This window comes from Castor canadensis, chromosome 13 (genome assembly GCF_047511655.1).
Source record: "Castor canadensis chromosome 13, mCasCan1.hap1v2, whole genome shotgun sequence".
Classification (NCBI taxonomy): domain Eukaryota; kingdom Metazoa; phylum Chordata; class Mammalia; order Rodentia; family Castoridae; genus Castor; species Castor canadensis.
The window spans coordinates 87521530-87543923 of record NC_133398.1 but is presented as its reverse complement, the minus strand read 5'-3'; the positions used below and the strand labels follow the sequence as shown (position 1 = coordinate 87543923).

Sequence of the window (22394 nt, the reverse complement as noted above, 5' to 3'; positions counted from 1 at the left end):
CTTCAATGTGGACTAAAATGACTGTGAGGTTGTTAACCTGAGCAGCTTATAGGATGAGTTTACCACTTAAGAAATGGAAAAGAGATGAAAGATAAGATTTATTTTTACTAGGGTTGGTGAGGTGAGGAAATCAGGTGATCACGTCTGTTGCTCGTATTTTCAAGGCCTAGTCTTTTCTGGGTTGTTTTTCTTCCGGTTTCTTGTTGACTTCTAAAGTGCCTTCTACTCCCAACGTCACTGTATAAGTTTGAATTTCACCTTCTTTTACTGTAACAATTATGTGGCAAACTGAATTATAATATCTTTCTGAGGGAGTTTGAAGTACACAAAGAAGGAACATTTGTTTCAGTGAGGCACAATTGAAGACGAGGAAAAGCATTAGGCCCCTGAAGGTGGACTAGCAGTTTAGAAATGGATAACATGTTCGTGTGACATTGAGTTGTTTTGGCTCAAGCACAGAGGCTCCATGAAAGAGGAGCTGGAGACAAAGCTTGGAAAATAGATAGGACCCAAATTGAGACAGGTAATTTGGCCTTGTTACTATGGTACCATTTAGCATATTTTTTAAAGCAGTTGAAAGTCAAACACGATTATTCCTTTCTTTTTATTTTTCCTTTCAATACTTTGGCTTGAACTCAGGGCTTGTGCTTACTAGGCAGGCACTCTACCAGCCATCTCCCCATCCCAGTTTTGCTTTACTTATTTTGGAACTAGGGTCTCATGTTTTTATGCTAGGGTCAATCTGGACCACAATCCTCCTGTTTACACTTTCCTTGTAGCTGGGCTAACAGGCATTTGCCACCACACCAGCTTTTTTTTTTTTTTTTTTTAATTGGTTGAGATTGGAGTCTCACCAACTTTTTCTCCCAGCTGACTTCGAACTTCAATTCTCCCAAGTAACTAGGATTATAGGCCTGAACCACCACACCTGGCAAACACAGAATTACTCTTGAAATGTTGGAGATTGATCCCAAAGTCTCATGGGTGATAGGTAAGTGCTCTATCACTGACCTGTATCTTCAGATCCTGGACTAGTGCCTCCACATAGTTTTAGCTATTTCAAGAGAAATAAGCTAGTCTTACTGTGTTTAATTTACAAGTTAATCTTTACCATATTTATGTATGGATAGGAAAAACAATATAAATAGAATTCAGTATTATCCATATGTTGCAGGTCAGTGTCGAGATTTCTTGCCTTCAGAGACTACACAGTCACTAGGTGATGTCACCCTGACCTCTAAGAGAGAACATATACACATAGTCCTTAGGGGTTATCACAATAACTATGTATGTGTTTCCATATGTGTCACAGATAATCAGTAGGGGATGTCACAGTAACTTACACAGTCACAAATACAGTCACTAAATGATGTCATAATGATCTCTCACAAAGAAGACACACAGTCACTGGGTGATGTCATATGACCTCACAGAGAATCCAAATATTCACTAGTGGATATCAGAGTGATATCTCACAGAGACCACACACACTGTCACAATGGATGTCACAGTGATCTCCCGCAGAGACCAAACAGGCACTTGGAGATAGCACATTTGTCTTCCACAGGGACCACACAGAGTCACTAGAGGATATCACAGTGACCTCCCAGAGACACCACACACACACTCATTAGAGGATGTCAAGGTTAATCTCCTCACAGACTACCACCAGTCATTAAAGGGTGTAAAATGATCATCTACAAAGACTATACATACTGTCACTAGGGATAGTCACACAGAGAGCAAACAGTCACAAAGGGATGGCACAGTGACCATCCACAAAGACCAGACACACAGCCACTGCTTGATTACACAGTGACCTCACACAGAGACCACACACCCAGTCACTACTGAAAGACACATTGACCTCCCACAGAGACTACAAACCCAGTGACTAGAGGATGTCACAGTGACCTCTCACAAAGACCACAGTAGTTCCTAGGGGAAGTCACAGTGACCTGCCACAAAGACCACCCAGTCATTAGGGGATGTCATGTGACTGCTCAGAGACACCGCACACCTAGTCACAAGAGGATGGGAGAGGGATTTCCTACAGAGAAATCACCTAGTCACCTGGCTATACCACAGTTTCGTCCAACAGAGACCATACACACACAGTCACTAGGGGATATCACAAGGACATCCAACAGAGGGACCACACACAGTGCATAGGGGATTTCACAATGACCTCCCACACAATCACTAGGTGATATCACAGGGACCTCTCACATACTCCACACAAAAGTATCTAAGGGATGTTACAGTGACCTTGAACAGAGACCACACACAGTCATTAGGGAATGTTATAACAAACTCCCACAGGGACCACACCACCACTAGTGAATGTCACAGTGATATCCAAAGAGATTGTACAAAGTCACTAGGAGATGCCACAATCACCTCCCACAGAGAACACACACATAATCACTCTGGGAAGGCAAAGTGATTTCCCACAAGGAACACAGATACTACTTACCTCACACAGATACCACAGCCACTAAGAGTAGTCACTAAGAGTAGACACCACAGTCACTAAGGGATGTCACATTGACCTCTCACAGAGACCACACACAGTTACTAGAAGAAGATACAGTGACTTCGCACAGGGACCTCACCAAGTTACTAGGGGATATCACAGTGTCTGTGTGTATGTGTGTTTGTGTGAATCACAGGCATTCACTAAGGGATGTCAGAAGACCACACACACAGTCACTAAAGTATGCAGGAGTGACCTCCCACAGATACCACACATAGTCAATGGGTGGTTTCATAATGTCCTTTTACACAAACTACAGATAGCAACTAAGGGATGTCACAGTAACCTCCCACAGACCCACACAGATTATAGTAGGAGATGTAAGAGTGACCTCTTACATGACTACACATAGTCACTAAGGGATGCACAGTCATCTACCACAGAGAAGACACATGCAGTCTCTGGAAGATATCACAGTTATCCCCATAGAAACCACACAGTCCCTAGGTATGTCACAATTTTGTCCCACGGAAGACACACACAGTTACTAGGAGATGTCACTGTGATGTCTCAGAGAGAACAAACTCAGTCACTAGGGGATATTACAGTGACTATGTGTATGCGTTTCTGTGCGTATCACAGACATTCACTAGTGGATGTCACACTAACCTCTCACAAAGACCACTAAGGGATGTCACAGTAACTTCCCACACCCACAGAGACCACACAAAGTCATGGGATGGCACAGTGACCCACCACAGAGAGTACACACACAGTCACTTGAGGATGTCACAGTGACCTCCCACAGAGACCAAAGACAGTCACTAGAGGATGTCACTGTGACTTCCCATAGAGACCATACAAATAGTTACTAGTGGATATCACAATCACTTCCCACAGAGAACACACAGTTACTAGAGGATGTACAATGATCTCCAGAGTCCACATATGACACTAGGGATGTTACAGTGACCAGCCACAGGGACTGCACACAGTCAGCTGGGGTTGGTACAGTGACCTCTCACAGGGACTACAGCCAGTCACTAAGAAATGGCAATGTGACCTTCCACAGAGACCACACTCAGGTACTGAGTGATGGCACAATGTCCTCCAATGGAGAACACAGAGTAAAAAGAAGATGTCATTGTGTCCTCTGATAGAGACCACAAACACAGTCACTAGAGGATATCATAATGAACTTCCACAAGGACCAAACACAGTCAGTAGTGGATGTCACAGTGACCTCCCACGGAGACGATAAACAAAGTCACTAGAGGGTACCACACTGGTTTTCCGTAATACCACACACAGACAGTAGGGGAAGTCACATTTAATTCCCACAGAGAGCAAACACAGTCACTAGAGGATGTCACAGTGACCTTGACAGAGACCATTTGCATAGTAATTAAGGGATATTAAGGTGACCTCACAAAGAGATCCTACACAGTCACCTGAGGATGTCTCAGTGACCTCTGATAGAGACCACAGACAATCACTTAGGGATTAACATCGACCTCTGACAGATACCTAACTCTGTCATTAGGGGATGTCACAGTGACCTCACACAGTCCCTGTGGGATATCACAATGACCTCCCACAGAGCCAACACACATAGTCACTAGAAGATGTCACAGTGGCCTCCCATAGATGCCACACACAGTAACTAAGGGATGATACAGTGACCTCCCACAGACACCATAAGGAGTCACTAGGGTTTGCCACTGAGCCCTTCTACAGAGACCACACACTTAGGCAGTAGGGAATGGCAGACTGACCTTCACACTGACCACAGTTACTATGTGATGGCAATTACCTCCCACAATGACCACACACAGTCCCTAGAGAATGTCACAGTGCTCTCCCACAGAGACTACACAGACTGTCACTATGGATGCCATAATGACCTCCTACAGAGACAACACAGGAGATGTCCTTCCACAGGTATTACACACAGATGCTAGCATATGTCACAGTGACCTCCCAAAGAGGTCATGCACAGTCACTAGGGGATATCAAAGTAACTTCCCAAAGAGATCACACACAGTCTCTAAGGTATGTAACAGTGAACTTTTACAGAGACCACACACAGAATCACTATAGGATGTCACAGTTAATTCCCTCAGAGACCACACATACTGTCACTAGGGGATGTCAGAGTGACCTCCCAAGGGACCACACATAGTCACTAAGTGATAAAACATTGACATGTCACAGAGGCAACACACATACTTATTGCACAGAGACCACAATCACTAGGGGATGTCACTGTGATCTCACACAGAAGCCACACTCATAGTTACTAGGGGGTAGCACAGTGGCTGGCCACAGAAACTGCACACAGTCACTAGGGGATGTAAATGACTTCCCACAGAGACCACAGACAGTCACTAGGGTTTGTCATAGTGCCCTCTCATAGAGATCACCGGCATTCATTAAGGGATGTCACAGTAACCTACCACAGAGACCACACACAGTCATTAAGTGATGCCAGAATGACCTTCCATGGGAACCACACACAAGACTAGGAGATGACACAGTGACCTCCCACTGAGATCACAAAGTCACTGGGGTTTTTCAAGGTGACCTCTCAAAGAGAACACACAGAGTCACTAGATGATGTGACAGTGACCTCCCAGAGAGACTACACACACAGTCAGTTGATGATAGCACAGTGACCTTATGGACCAATAAACACAGTCACTAGGGTATGTCATAATGACCTCTCACATAGACTACACACAGTCACTAAGGGATGGCACATTGACCTAACACAGGGACCACACATAGTTACTGGAGGATGTCAGAGTGACCTCACGCATAGACCACACACAGTCATTAGGAGATGGCACAGGGGCTTCCCACAAAGAACACACACAGTCACAAGGGGATGGCAGAGTGTACTCCCTCAGAGACAATGCACAGTCACTCTGAGATGTCACAGTGCCCTCTCACTGAGAATGCACACAGTTACTAGGGGTGTCACAATGACCTCGCATAGAGAATGGACAGTCACTAGAGGATGGCACAGTGGTCTCCCAAGAGAACACACACACACACTTCGGATGTCACAATTACCTTCCAGAGAATCTACACAGGCCCTATGTGATGACACAGTGTCCTCCCACAGAGACCTCACAGTCACTAGAGGATGTCTAAGTGCCCTCCCAAAGAGACTACACGTACTGACATTACCGATGTGTCACAATGATCCCCCACAGAGACCATTCACTAGGGGATGTCAAGTTGACTTCGCACAGAGAGCACACACAGTTACAAGGAGATGTCACTGTGACCTCTCACAGTGACTACACACACACAGTTATTAGAGCTGTCACAATGACCTACAGAGACCACACAGGCACTAGGAGATGGCACAGTTACCTCCCACAGGAACCACACTGTCACTAGGGGATATCACCCTGCCCTCCCACAGAGACCACCATACAGTCACTAGGGTTGGCACAGGGATCCCCAACATAGCCCACACACGCACTCACTATGTGTGATACAGTGACCTCCCACAGACACCATATACACAGTCACTAGAGTATGTCATAGTGACTTCCCACAGAGACCACACAGTCACTAGGGGATGACAGAGTGAATTCCCACAGAGACCATATGCACAGTCACTTGGGAATGTCATAATGACCTTCCATAGAGACTACACATAGTTCACAGTGATCTTATACTGAGACTTTACACACAAAACTGCCATGTGAGTTCACATTTCCCCACAGTAGCTTCCCAAAGATGTAGAAGTTTTCCATAGAGTTCATACACAATTCACCCCAAGACAATATACAGAGACTTGCCCTTGCCCTTGCCTTGCCATTTCCTGACAGGAGATCTCCTACAGAGACCTCCCACAGCACCACCTAGACTTACACAATCTCACAGTCTTCACAGAGACCTCCTCTTACAGAGACCATAGAGTCATTCAAAAGCCCACGCTGACATCAAACTCATAATCCTCCTGGCTCAGCCTTCTGAGTGCCAGGATTCCAGCCAGCTTCAATTTGATTTTTTATTATGATTCAATTAAGTGATTATTCTTCAGTCTTTTGAAGTAAAGTTGTTTGGGGAGGTTATAAAGTCTGAAACAAACATCAATAATAAATTGTCTGTTACTAAAATTTGCTAAATAGGTTTTTCTTCCGTGGCATTATTCAAAAAGCTGTGCAAGTAGGCTGAAGGTATGGCTCCAGTGGTAGAGTACCTGCCTAGCAAGCTGGAGGCCTGAGGTCAAACACCTGTGCCAACCTCCAATAAACAATGTTCATTAAAGTCACATTCCCATCAGTCAGTGCACACACATCTGTCAAATGCTGCTTAAATGATTTGTGTCCAATTTTTATGTCAAAAACTTGTGTCTTCACCCTAGAAGAAATGGTCAAGGGGTTCAATCTGTTACAAAGATAATGTCCATATTTCCAGATTTGCTTACCACCACTAGTTTGTCTTAGTAAGATTCATGTACTTTAAATTATATAAACATTTGGCATTTTATACATACCAAGAAGAAATGGATGTTAAAATGAGATAATGGAGAAAATAACAAAAATACATTTCTTGTTTTCAGATTTTTTACCTCAAAATATTTCACTGCTAATAAAATTTTTTTTCCTGTAGTTGTGGTGATCAAACCCAGGGCCTTAGACATGCTAAGCAAGTATTCTACTATCCCTGGTCCCTGAAGTGATTCTTAATATGTCCAGATATGTATTTCTAAATACATTCAAGATGTATTACTCATTTGGTCTTGAGATAGTTTTTATTTAACATAGGTCTCAAGTCTCACACTGACTTCAGTAGATCAGACACTCGAGAACACAGGGTGGAATGCTGCAACTGAAGATGCTTTATTAGTGCACCAAGGAACAAAGGTCTTTTCCAAATAATAACAAAAGATGCATTCACATTGTTATTCCCAGGAGCCACTTCCTTTATGACTGCCATACTGACAGTTTCACCTATTTTATTTTCAAAAGGGATTCCTACAAGAAGAAATTTCTACAGGCTTTCCCAGAAACCCACAGCTCCCCTTTCTGTCTTGCTCACATTATCAAAGCACAATGCATCCAGATCCAGATAGTCAAGGGCTCCCTAATGGCTTCCCCAATAGGTTCTCTAATGTTGGTCAAACTCATAACCACTCTTGGAGCACAATCCTTTGTTGTACTTGTACCCATGGCCAATGTGGATGTTGCATTTCCAAACAAGAAATGAGCCTGCTGTTCCAAACAGGCTCAGTTTCCATGGTTACTCAGAGGTTTGCTGAAGAACCACTACTCCTTAGGTCACACTGCCATAAGACTAGCCAATTGCATCACAGACATGTGCTTTGTGCTCCTCATATCCACAATGCCACAGTTTCACAAATGACCCAGAAACTAAAAGAGTACTTTTCCAACCAAAGTAGATGAGCACTGAAAAAGGCTATCATCCTGTCTAGGAAGGGAGGGTGGCACAGGTCTTCAGTTCTGAGAGTGTGTGTGTGTTAACCAGTCTCACCTTCATTCACTGTGACAGTGCCTACCACTCTTGCTTCTCTTTTGTCCAGAACCTGGAATCACCAACAACTGCCTCTGATGCTTTCACTGTGTCTATCATTCCTTACCCATGACTACTTAACCCAGGGACTTCACTCAGCTTAGGGATCATCCTGAAACTTCAGAAGAAAGACCGTCCCTCCACCCTTTCTTTTTATTCCTGACATAATTTAGTGCTAGGAATATGTTACACACTTATTTCCAGTGGCCACTAAATCTTTGTATGATATCTAAATTTATTTTTCCCCCATGGTCCCTGGGATTATATATCCTTGTCACTACCATGTCCATGATTTGGGCAAGTCACTCAATGTCTCCAAATTCAACTTCTTGACCTAGAATGAAGCAATGTAATTTTATAGCACAAAACTAGAGCTTTGTATGTATTTGAAACTTAGTGTCTTCTAAGAAAAAACAAACTGAATCTTCTTTCAAGTAATTTTTCAAATCACTTTTTTGCACATGATATTTAGCTGTTTTCTACTAATTGACTTTGATGTTAAAGGACCCTTCTGCAATCCCAGCCTTGACTTTGAACAATTTATACTCATGGGGTTGTACAAAACCAACTCTTGTTTTCTCCACATTCCCTGCTAACACCTGTGCCCTAGTGCTGGGTCCCTAGAGTTTTAGTTGAAATCTGGGATCCCCATGGCTTAGCTGTTCATATTCAGATAAGGAAAAATCAGTTGGTTGTACCCAAGAATAAGAGGTCTCCTCCAGTCTCCTTGCACTGAAAGGAAAGCATTTCACCAGGTACAGCTGCTCTTCAAGGGAAGCCTGAACAAGGCTGATAAACAGCAGGGTTGCCTTCTCCCTCTGCTGTGCCTTGGTGCTTCTTCCTCTTCCAACAGCCATTGGCCTTGACTCCTGACTTCTCCAATTCCAGCAGGGGAAGGTGGGAGTAAATGAGCATGAAAGGATCACATGATGGGCAACTCACTTTCCTGAGTATGCAAATGTGCTGTCTGAACTAGGCAGGGGTTTAAAGAGGGCTCCTTCATGGGAGCCATTGCCAGGGCCTTTCTTCTGTACTTCCTTTCAGCAAAGTGACTCCTCTAACTGGTCCCCACAGATGCAAAAGAGAAGGGAGAGAAGCAGAGCTTAAGAACTGTCCTTGTCCTCTCTGCCTAAGCCACCTGAAGATCCCCAACCTACTCTTCACACCCTGAGAGTGCTGGTGGCAGAGTCAGCAGAAAGAAGCCTGGTGGTCATCTTTGCCTCCATCTGTTGCAAGCCCGCTTTCCTGCTGGAGATCCTGGGTCTGTGAAGGATTGAGGCTCTGGTGGGGGATCCCATTTGACACAACTGCACCAGGCAGGTGTCTGGGAGGCCAAGCATGGCAGCTCTGAGCCAGGCCAATTCACTAGCATGTAGGCCACAGGCAGCACCACTTGTTCATGGTGTCCCTGCTGCCTGCTCTGAGCACTTACTTACAAAGTGGGACAGAAACACAGTTGTAGTCTACACTTCTGCCATGAAGGCAAGGCTTGAGAAAAGTTCCTTCCCCACTACAGGCTGAAGTGGAGGGGTCCCCTCACCCCACTCCTACCTCAAACACCTGTGTAAGGGCCACAGGACAGAGGTGGCTCCCTCACCCTGTAGATGGAGCAGGAGGTGCTAGACTGAGGACAGGGTGGCTCTGAGGAGCCTCTACTTCCTCCCAGGCTTCTCTCAGTCCTCCCACTTTGAACTGAGCCCCTGGAAAGGAGGCCTGGCTGTTTATAGGGATTGTACCTTTCTCTGGATGATGGTTCACTTTTCCATTTCTTTTCCAACCAGGGATTGTTTTAAAAAGGTTTTAAGATGGGTTTCTATAGTACAATTCTGCCATTAAGTTGCACTCCAAAACCTAGGGCCCCATTCCTGTGTTCTCTTCTTCATTCTGTAGATGACAAGGAGAGACAGCAAAGTGCTGCCTGCATGTGACAAGGCTCATGAGGGACATTGACTGCTCTGTATCTTTCTCTTCTTATACTTTCTTAGGTTAGGGATCAGAGTGACCATAACCTCAAAGGTAAAAATGGGACATGTTCCCTCCTGCCCTGTTTTTCTGGAAGAGACAAAGTGCAATTGACATTATTTCTTTTCATGTTCCAGGATTAGAATTTCTTTTCCTTAACTGAAAATTCAACTTCATTCATAATTACAAAATTATTCAAGGTCTCACTTTCATCATGGAGAGTTCTTAAGTTTGGTTTTGGGGAGGAACAGGTCCATTTCACTAAGTTGTTCATTTTATGTATATGGAAACATTTGTAGTGCTCCTGCCTTATCTGTTTGAGGGCTCCCTGGCTTATGATGACACCCGTTATTTCAGGATATTGGTGAATTGTGAATTCTTTGTGTTATTCTTTGCCTGTATTCCTAGAAATACTTTTATATTTAATGAAATACCTTTTGGTCCCACTGAATTCTGCTTTTTGTTTTTCAATTTTACTGGCATCTATTCTTATCTTTATTGTTTTCTTCCATGTATCTGCATTTATTTTTTGGTCTTTATCTGTTTTTCTGAAGGGGAAACTTAATTGATGTGAGACTTTTCTTTTTTAAAAATTACATCATTTAAGGTTATAGATTTCCCTCTAAGTACTGGCTTATGTGCCTCCCATAAATCTTAAAGTGTTTAATTCATATAATTTTCTAATTTCGTAGGAGACTTCCTCTTTGCCACATAAAGAATTTAAAAGTGAATTGGTTAATATTTAAGCAGTTAGAAAGTTTATATCATCATTTTCTTAGTGGTTTCTTGTTAATATCATTATGCATTCTAATATACTTTATGTGATTTCTATTCTTTTAAGTCTGCAAAGACCTTAGATATCATCTATTTGGGTGAATGTTTATGTGCATTTGAAAAGAGTATGTATCTATTTGATGCAGTTGGGGGATAGTGTTGTCTTGTCCTGTGTTGTTGGTGATTTTCTCTCTCTGAGTCTTATTGATTACCAAGAGAAGAGTGTTGAAATATCCAGTTCTCAATGTGGATTTGTCAAATTCTCCTTCAAGTTTGGTTAGTTTTCCCTTGTGTGATTTTCAAGTCCTAACATTAAGTGAAAACATATTTAAGATAATTTTGTGTTCTTATGACACTATGGAATGTCCCTCCTAACCCTGGAAATGTCCACTCTTCTAAAGTCAGCTTCATCCACTATGAATGCACACATTTCAGTTAGCTTTTCATTCGTGTTTGCTTGGGATAAATTCTTGCATCCATTTACTATTCCCTGTATCATCATATTGGAAATAAGTTTCTTGGAAAGGTTCGAAAATTGTTTTGGTTTTGGTTTTTTGCAGTATTGAAAGAAGGGCCACTACAACTTGAACTTTACTTTTTGTTTTTGAACTACACTTGTTTTGTTTTTGAGATAGACTCTCACTAACTTTACCTAGGTTATTTCAAATTCATGATCATTATGTGTTCACCTCATTAGCAGCTGGGATTTCAGGTATGCACCATAACACTTGGCTCTCCATTATTTTTTAAACTTAGTTCTGGCACTCTCTGCATATAGAGATTCTCCATGTATACAGATAATGTATTATCATCACTATTATAAAGCAGGGGTATAGAGTTTTAAAGAGCATTTGGCCATCTGTGCTTGATTAATGGCCAAGACAATTTTATTGGATGTATTTATTGGTGATTTGTGTTTAGCTCTATATGTTATTAATTATTTGTTAACTGTGCCTTTGATTCTCATTTCCCTGTTCTTCCTTTATTTCAGTTATATGGATAGATTTTATTGTTCCATTTCGCTTGCATTTCAAATAATATCTTGTTGCAGGAGGGCTCAGACAGAGATATAGTATAGTATAGAATGATATTTCATTCTATTTTATAGAGTTCTGTGACATCTTTTTCATTATATGTCAGTGGTACTCACCCAGAGATGAGTGAGTATCTCCCCAGGCATCAGGAGACATTTTTGGTTGTCTGAACTTGGAGATACTGCTGACATCTAGTTGAGGAATCAGGGATGCTGGCAAACACTGTCCAGTGCACAGAGCAGCCCATTATAGCTATGGCTTATCCATCCCAAATGTCCATGATAAAACTGGGAAGCCATAACTTACGTTTCTTGCAGTTGTCCCTGTTGTACTTAATAACATAGTCCACTGTATGACAGCATTATACTTTGTTATTTTTTTGCCCTTGCAAATGATACTACCATGTACACTCCTGGCCTTATGAACATGTAAAAAAGTGTCTCTAGAGATGAGGAGACTGGTGTGCAACTGCTTATAACTGGGAATATGCACTTCCAAAGCAAGAGTGATGCCAGTCACAGCACCCTGGCTCTGCCACCTGACTTTCACAGGTGTCTCTAACAGTACATTTTCTTTTCTATATTTATATTTTTTTGTCTCTGACAGTACCTTTTCTTACACACAGTAGGTATGACAGCTTCGCCCTGTAACACTGATTGGTATAAATTGGCATCTCACTGGGAGCTAATGCTATGTTTCCTCCAAATACCATGAATCCACTGTCTTTTAATTTTTATTAGCCACATGTATTTCCTTTTCTGGGAAAACTTTTTACTTTGGAAAACAAAAAATTGTTCTTCATTCATCAATACTAGTTCAATATTAAAAAAACAAACAAACAAAAAAAACCATGTGGCAGACACTGGATATGATGCACCAAACAAGAGACAAAGGTCCCTTGCTCACTTGGAGCTTGTATTCCCAGGGTCACAAAAAACAAGGAAAATCAGTGTGTGTGCACAATACCCAGCCCATTGGATGCTGAAGAGGTGCTTTGGAGAAGGGAAACAGGCAGAGATTTGTGGACACCTAGAGGAGGGATGCATCTTAAAGAAAGATATCATGGAAACAAACCCACACTAAAGTAATATCTGAATTCTGCATTCTATCTTACTAATTCTTTGTGAGTTGTATCTGTTGCAAGTGTTACATTCCACATTTTTTTTTTTGCATACTAGGGTTTTACCACCTGAGCCATATTCCCAGACCTTTCTTTGCTTTTGTTACTTTTTGAATAGGATCTTGTGTTTTTGCCCATTGCTGTCCTTAGGCAATGATCCTCCTACAGATGTCTCCAGTGGCTGGGATTCTATAATTGTGCACCTCCATGCTTGGCTTATTGTTGGAGATGGCGTCTTACTAACGTTTTGCCTGGGCTGACCTAGAAATGTGATGCTACCAGTCTTAGCATCCTGAGTAACTGGGATTACAGCTATGAGCCACCATGCCCACCTACATTTTGGCTCTTTTTTGGTTGAAAATCTATCTGTCACTCTCTGACTGGTCTTTTCATTTTCAAATATATAATCTTTCTCTTTATCGTCAGGAACACTTTCTCCCCTGTGTCTTAGAGATGTCCTCCATACAAGTTTCTAAAGTATTCTTTCGCCTTGATGATCAGGTTTTCAGCCCATTGCAAAGTGATTCAGGGCATGGTGTGAGACAAGGGAGACTATTTGACCCTTACAGACAAGCAGAGGATCCCTTCCTGTTCTGCAGTGCCACCTGCAGGTCAACATGTGTAAAGTGCATGTTTATTCTTGGGTTTTTGAATTGCTTAATTCCTAATTGCTTAATTGAATTGCTCAGTTGCTTAACTGTTTAAATATCCCAAACTAACACATAACATATTGTTTTACTAACAGAGATTCATAAAAAGTTCTCTCCCTGCTAGAGCAGTGTTTCTCAGCCCTAGGCAATTTAGACACTTTAGACAGGATAAGTCTTTTGGTAGGGGTTAGGGAGCAATCCTGTGAACTGTAGGCTGTTAAGAATCATCAATGACCTCTGTTCATTAGATGAGGTAGCAAACCCCACTCCCCAAGGTGTGACAACCAAATCTTTCTCCACACATGAAAATCCCTGTGTGCAGCAAGCCCTTCCATACAAGAGTGGGATTATTTTCAGGAAACCATTAAATCTATATGTATGCTTGTGTAAACTGAAAACTTTAAAATAAAAATATTGAGACCTGTGATTCACATGCATACCCAGTAAACATTCCATTTCCTGGTTTAGTTTTCATCCATTTGTCTTGTTTCAGCTGTCTCAATAAAGTTTCATAATGTACCACATGTATTTATATTTCTCTGCACATGTTACCCATTTCCCCTGATATTTATACTTGAATAGTATTCTGGTGTATCGATGGGTAGGTGCATACTTATAATTGGATGATACAGAAATAGGCAGAAAATCCAAAACATGAAAGCGTTTGATGTCCCCACTCCAGAGGAGCTAATACAGAAACCTTAAAGCAACAGAGATTATCATGAGAAGGGGATCAGTAACCAGGGTAAAGATCAATTAGACATGAATCAACATGGGTCATAACATGTGTACATGAAAGCAATGCTAGGAATATTTCTGTATAGCTATCCTCAACTCAACTAGCAAAAACGCATTGTCTTCCTTATTAGGCTTGTCACTTTTCTTCAACAAAACTAGTGATAAAGGCAGAACAGGACCCACCTGGAACTGAGGGGGCAAGAGGGGAGAGGGTGGGGGAGGGGCAGGGGGAGAAATGACCCAAACAATGCATGCATATGTGAATAAAAATAAAATAAAATAAAGAAAAAAAAATTCTTATGTGTGTGCTGTCATCCTTTTACCTTGGTTAGATTACCTAAAATTTATCCATTTTTTTTTCCATTGTCAGAAACATTTCTTGGGATTTTTTATTTTGGAAGGGGGATTCGTCCCATTTTCAAAAGTATACTTAATTTAATTTATTTCTTCTAGTTTTTATGTTCTTATTTTGTCATTGTTCTTTTATATTCTTTTTTATGAAGGTTAGCTATTATTTTCTCGTGATCATTTTAGCCATATCCTACAGTTATTATACATACAGCATTAATTTTCCTATTTTATAGCATTTCTGCAGCTTGGATTCTGATTTCCTTTTCATAGAAGTTGCTTAAGAGAGGTAATTTTTCATTATCCTCATGAAGAGAGTTTTTTTGCTTCTCAGTTTTCGATGCCTTACTAGATTTTTCACATGTTCTTACCATCGTTTAACATTGTGCTCTACAGTTTATTAAAGTTCCTTTTTTATTTACTGATTGTATTCTTTAATTTTAACTCTTACTCATGCTTAGATCACAAACCCTAAACCATATTTTTTGTCATCAACTTTGCCACCATTTGCTTCAAACTTTCAACCTCAATTATTTGTTTATTTGGCATAATACACATGGGAATATATGTTGGAATTTTTAAAATCTAATGTATCTAAGATAGTAGTTTGCACTTACTGATTGGCAGGCTGTTTTTTTCTTTTTCAATTTGGATATATTCATTGTACAGGACTGATTCATTGCAACAATTACGAATAGCCTTACCTTGTACATTGGTTGAATCACCCCCTCCATTCCCCCTCCCCAAAAACCCTCCCTGCCCCATTTAAAGTAATTGCAAGAGGTTTCATTGTTGTATGTTGTGTATGTATATGAAACCCATCAACCATAGTCCCTCTCCTTCATCTCCTCCATTCACCCACTCTCTCCCACAAGTACCCCCCACAACAATGTACCTATTTTACAGTATGGTCTTTCATTATTGATTTCTAAGTCAATGTTCAAAGAGTTTCTTGATGTATCCACACTGTGAGTATACTTTACTTTCATCAGTTCAACTTCCTCTGTTACTCTCCCTTTTCCCTTCCTTCCTATCCCCCATTATTCAACAGCTTTCAATACACGTCATTATATCTTACCTGTCAGACTGTTTTGTCTGAATTTCATCTTATGGTATTTCTATTTCAGTTGGGTTTATTTAAAAAAATACTCTCAGTAAGTGTATTTTCCTTTTAAATATATCTTTGCCGTACTGGGGGGAATGAACCCAAGGTCTCTTGCTTGCTAGGCAAGTACTCTATCACTGAGTTACATCCCTGGCCCTTTGTTTCTTGACCCAGTTTCCCATATTGCCCAGGCTGACCTAGAACTGGTGAGGCCTGCTTTGTCTTCCTCAGTAGCTGTGGTTACAGGTGTGCCCCACCCCATGCCCTGCTTTGTATTTTCCTTTTAATAAATGAAATAGATTTCATTTCTGGTTTTTTGTTACATTCCCTTAACCACTTATTTGTTTAGACAAAATCTAGTGATCCCTTATTATAAACAATAGTAAAGGTTGTGTGCTTCTATTCTGCTTTTACCCTACTCTATGCCCAATTTTAGTAGATTTTATAACCTTTGTTAGTTTTATTATAGTGCTACTATATTTACTTATAATCCAATTTCTTTATTTGCTGGCTTTTAAGAAAGAAAACTGCCATTCTCTAGTCTGTTTGGTCATCTCCTTTTAGTTTTATGGGCTCTATCCTTTTTTACACACTATTGCAACTGGACCCCTGAAGAGCCTTTCATTTTCATGGATCCTTTGGCCATCATCCATGTGGCTGTGATAACCAGGGCTCTTCTCCTTGTTCTAACTTGTAAATGGCCTCTGGTTTGATGATGTGGTGCTTCCAGATAGCCCCAGGCAGGTACTCACTGGGATCTTGCATTGAAGAAGTGAGAGACCAACATTATTTCTGATGTTTGTAGATGCTGGAATCTAACAGCTAAATTGTATTACACACTAAAAAGGGTCCATATTGTATTGCAAGTAAAAAGGAAAGGCACTGGGGGTCCTAGGGTAAGACCCGGTCACCCACAGAGGCGAGTGCCTGTAGCATTGTGTCTCTGTACAGGTCCTGTGAGTAGGCCCAGGTGCCACACTCCTGCCTGAGCTCCACATCCATGTTCTTAATGACATTGAAGCTTATGATACCATATTTCTGATCAATCTGAGGGCTGGGAAACTGTGACATGGAAAATGCATTTGGGAGACAATTCTCATAGTATTTACTACAGCAAATCAGAACAACTAATTACAAAGTGATACAAGAATAACTGTATACCACTGTGGGTTAAGTTTGTCAGATACTTGTCCAAGATCAGTCAAAGAATGACAAGCCTGGAAAACAGGTGAGCAGAAAGCAAGACAAAGTTTATTAGGTACAGGAAGACAGAGGACCTTTAGTGCCTGGGTGGAACTCAGAAATACTGAGCCATACAACTGAGAACTAGAGGTTTTAATCTGGCTCTGAGGGTAGCATTTGCAAGCTCCTAAAAAACTGTTTTCTGATAGACTGGTCTGATAGTTTTGCTACAAAGTCTGTACTCACATTTTTCCTCCCTCATTCCCCCTCCTTGAGGTTGTTTGTCAAATTTCAATTGCTCTTATCCACTTTTCACACCTTGATCAGCATCCTGCTGTGTTTGCTCTCTTGCCCTACTTCTATTTTCTGGTGACTTTAGCCAGTTGCCTCTTTCTAGCATCCAGCCCTGACTGCCTAAGCTCAAGCTAGCTCAAGCTAGCTCCTAACAAAAGCATGCCTACTTTGGATCTAATTTTGACTTACTTTAGGGGTAACTCAAGCAGCGAAACTATTTTAACATAATGATTCATTTCTGTATGTGTATGCAAATATAAACAGCATATAAGCTGTAGTAAGAGAGTTTCCTTAATTTCTATCATTTATATAAATGTAAATATAGGCCCCAACATTTTATTCACCAATCTTAATCTCTTGTCCTGGACATGCTAAAATATGCACGCCCTCTTGGAAAAGAGCTGCTGTGGGTAATGTGAAGCCCAAAATACTATCCACTTCAGGTCTGGGTGTGTTAACACCAGACATGTTGTAGAAACAATGTGACAGAAGAGACATAGCAGCAGCTAAAATGGAAAATTAAAACCAGACCTGAGAAAGGAATAGTCACCTTCACTAAGGTAATAACACTGGGGAAAGATTGGGAACCATACCTCCAACAGATGCAGTAACATTTTGTCATCAATTTCTTGAGCTGCTTCATGGAATGAGTATCTGGGTCACTGTCCTATGTCAGTATTTGCAAACAGGAGGAAACTGGCCAGGGCAGAGACTACAGAAGATGAACTGAGGGCAGCTCCAGACCTAGTAGGCTCATGGGCTCATGGTAAAAACCACAAATACAGACAGGTTTCAATGATCTGTGACATGCAGTGGGCAGGGGCAGCATAGTGGGTATAAGACTCAGAAGAGGAAGGATGGGCAGAAAGAGGAGAGAGCTTTGCCAATGAGATGATTCTCTCTGACCTGTTACAGATCAAGAGGAATGGAGAAGGCAATGGAACATGATACAGAATGGAGGCAGCAACTGCAGGATGTGTTCAGGAAACACATTAGCTCTAGCTCACTTTAGAATATAGGAACCGGCTGAATTTTTCATCACTTTCCCAGTGCACTTTGACCCCCACTCAGGACAAATGTCTGCCTTGTTCAGGCTGCCATGTCAGGACTGTAACACTGTTCAGCACACCTGTTACAGGTGGTGGTCCTCACTACCCAGCTCTGATACACATTACTCTCAGCAATGCTAGGACAATTGCTTTCATATGAAAGGAAACACAGACAAATTTCCCAGCATCAAACTCATAAGACTAGTCAAACAACATCAGTCCCCCAACTACCAAGCTCAAGCATCAGACTCCATTCTTACCAACAGTGTGAACTTCACACTGTGCTTCAGCCAGCAGATCTGTTCAGAAGTAACACGTGCACCTCAGAATCAGAGACCAGCCAAGTCACTTCTTTCAAAATGTGATGATGACTGGTCAGTGTGTGTCAGACACTCCATTCATGGAGATAGAAAATCAGGAAATTGCATTGCTTCCTATTTTCTCAGTAATAAATCTACATGACAGTTACCAAAATTAGCAACGAAAAGAGGGAACTGGTCAGCAGAGGTAAACATACAGGAAAAAAAAAAGAGTATTGTTCTGCAAGTGAAATTTGGGTGAAATGTACATAGAGGTGTTAAAGCTGATCATGGAAGACAGACACTCCACTGTCCAGGACTCCAGATGTGCAGCCAGGGAAACCTGGTGAGGAGAATGTAGCAATGAATGAGGAGAATGTCTAGGACCAAGAAGAAGGGCATGCTGCAAACCTCTGAGGTCACAGAATCTCCCAGGGATACTTCATGACACTGAAACCACCAATGATGAAACAGCAGGAGCTGGTCCTACCTAAAAATCAATGTGACAATTCACCAAGGCATGGGAAAGATGCTTTAAGAGCATAGGAAGGCAAGCGCTGCTGAAGCCACTCTTGATCATTTTATAAATAATAAATCAATTTGATTCTCCATGTTTCTAATGCTTTTCAATTATACATTTTAATAAAATGTTAGATATTTTAATTAAACATTATTTTTTCTTTATATATGAATATACAACAGTGATGGAGATCTTAAGGTTTGCACAAAAAACTTTAAAGGGGACAAAACAACTTTTTATTTTTCCCGTGGATTATTAAGATCCCCTTGTAGTTTTAGTGTCATGTTACTTTTTATGGTTGTATACAGCTGTGCAGACAGGACTACTGTGTATCAATAAACAGTTGTTAAATAAAGCATGGTAGGAATTTTAGAAGGAGTCATGGAAAGAGATAACAATGCACATGAACAGGGCCAAAGAGAGAAGAGAAAACAAAATTTGAAATAAGTTTATGAATGTGAATAAAACTATGATGACTTGATACCTAACTAGATGTGGAAGGGGCTGAGGGGGAGGGAGGGTCCCTTGGGTGTAGAGTTGAATTAGAGTGACATCAGTCACAGGGGCAGGGGGGATGGGTTTGGAAGGGACTGAAAGTATGAAGTTTCATTTGGGTCAGTTGAGCTCTAGGACTTGTTAGATATCATCATAGAAACACTGAGTACACATGATGGCCCAGAGAAAATTTTCTGTGGAGCAACAGAGTAAAGATATTTCATGTTCTGTGGTACATACTGCCTGCCATAACCATTCAGTCCTATAGCTGTAGTGTTAAAGCTGCCATGGTCAATACGTATGCACATGACTGTGTTCCAGTAAAACTTTATCAAAACAGAACTGAACATATTTAGCCTAAGAGTTGGGGAGAAGTCCAGGCTGGAGAGATGAGGCTGAGAAAAATAGCAATTGAGTCATTTTCAAAGTGAGAGAAGGGTGGCATCAGTCAGAGTACATAGAGTGAGGAGGAGAGCCTGCTAAGGACAGCAAGATGGCAATATGACTTCCTGAGGGTACTTCACCAAGAAGGGCACAGAGAAGCAGAGGTCACATAAGGAAGGGTAGGGTGCAGTGACAGGTGACATGGCAAGGCAAGGGAAAGAGGCCGGAACAAGATAAGAGGCACCACACTTTTTTGATTGTACTTTAGGGTCACTCCAGTATGGTATGTCCAAGAGCGAAAAAGACAGCTGCCATTAACAAGACTACTCGACATTCCTGGTTCCCAAAAGGAAGGGGACACATCATTCAAGTAAGGCCACTTTGGAAGCATTGGGTCCATTGGAACGCGTAGGACATGAGAGGAAAACATGGCAAAAGCCTTGATTGTGATTTCTGTGGGAAAGAACAGGTGAGGCAGAGTAAGTAAGTTAGTTTGAATCATTTCAGCATGCTATGCAGTGGAGAAGCCTTCTCAAGTTTTCCTATGCCTGGTCCTGGGGAGACCAGTACAGGGGAATATTGGTCTGGGATATGCAAAAGACATGAAAGAGGCAATTGGAGGAGATGATTTGTACAGGTTAATTTGCGTGGGAAGGCATATTGAGCCTCTCTAAGAATTGACTATCCTTGGGAGGGGTAATCTCTCCCCAGGCATCAGTTTTCTTGAGTCTAGAGTAAAACTATTACATTTGACTATAGTCATGCTAGTGTCCTGTTGTTTCCATTTGAAACACTGGAGTGTCTACAACAGAAAACATGGCATCACACAGTGATGTAAAGCATGGCCAGTAAGTGCGGGGAGGACAGTTGGTGAAGAACAACTGTAAATTCTTCTGAGATACCCACAGACCACAGGTACTGATATTTTAATAGATATATAGCCATCCAGTCTCCTTCCAGATTTTATCCCTACAAGAGGCAGGAGCATCAAAAGGACACCTTCCACCACTGCAAACCAGTGCAGATGCTTCTAGCCTCATTATTTCCCAAAGCCCCAGTCTGATCATGAAAAAACATTGGGCAAACCCAAACTGACCTTTATTTTAGAAGTCACCTGACCAATACTCTTCAAATGTTACATCAGTTACAAAAATAGAGATTGATAAAATTTTAGCCAGTTGAAAATTAGTGAGACCAGATTACTAAAAGTGGTTCACTATCCTACATTGTGTCCTGGAACAACAGCACACAAAGCCATCTGTGGAATAAACTGAGTAATTTGAATAGGCTGTAGTTTTGTTACCATAAATGCATATGTGTACATTGCTTTGTATTGACAACAGTATCATGATTATGTAAGGTGATATTACTTGACTCTAGTTAAATGATATGCGGGACTTCTCTGTGCCAACTTTGTGGTTCTGCAAATCTAAGTTCATTTTTAAAATGTTGTTAAAAATGAAAACCTTCCAAGTAGTATAAGAATATTAATGAGACTTTTGCATAACATTTTAGTGTGGGAGGTATTTTTTAACTTTTATTTTATTTTTTATTATTGTTGTGCTGGGTGAAGGTGCATTGGAGTATTTACAAAGGTTCTTACAATGTATCAAATATATCATACTTGAATTTCCCCCTCTGCTGCTCTCTTTCACCCCCTCCCCCGATTATTGGAACAGTTTCAACAGGTGCCATTTTTGTGTTACGTGTGTATACATTATTTGTGCCATCTCCTCTCTCCACCACCCACCCCCATCCCCGCTGCCTCCGGGCAGAACCGCTTTCTCCCTCCTGTTCTCTAATTTTGTAGAAGAAAAAGCATAAAAGATGATAAGAAAAACATGACGTTTTTGCTAGTTTAAGGTAAAGGTAGCTATGCAGGGAGATTCCTTGTGTTGTTTCCATGCATGTATGCATATCTACCAGTCCTCGTCACTACTCCCTAGTCCCCTTCCCATAGTGGCCTCTGCCAGTTTAAGAATACTATATTCGCTCCCATACAGGGAGCACATCAACAGCATTCAAGTTTTTGGTTTCCTTCCCTTGCCCTATCCCCTCCCATGCACAGTATCTCCTTAGTGCGACCCATGTGCCATAATATTGCTGCAGTTGTTTTAGGTCTATAACCTGCATATGAGGGAGAAAATACAATTTTTTGGCTTTCTGAGCCTGACTAACTTTGCTTAAGGTGATGTTCTTCAGTTCCATCCATATACCTGGGAATGACAAAAGTTTATTCTTCTTTGTGGCTGAATAAAATTCCATTGTGTATTTATACACAATTGTCTTTATCCATTTGTCAGTAGTGGGACATTTGGCTGTTTCCATAGCTTGTCTATTGTGAATAATGCTGCAATAAACATGGGTATGCAGGGGTATGCAGGTGCTTTTGTAGTAATGTGACTAGCATT

The 22394-nt window shown here is 41.3% G+C and overlaps 1 protein-coding gene across 4 annotated transcripts in view; it reads left to right on the top strand.

Annotated features, from left to right (window-relative positions):
* LOC141415522 (E3 ubiquitin-protein ligase UHRF2-like) overlaps positions 1-22394 on the top strand; it is a 74370-nt gene that overhangs the window by 34073 nt on the left and 17903 nt on the right. The window contains exon 7 of one of the 4 annotated variants that reach the window (XM_074052225.1): positions 9104-9912. The exons of the other annotated variants lie outside the window; for them this stretch is intronic. The gene's annotated coding sequence lies outside the window, so the exon portion shown is untranslated. Of the gene's footprint in view, positions 1-9103; positions 9913-22394 lie in introns of those variants that run through there. 4 annotated transcript variants of the gene reach the window in all.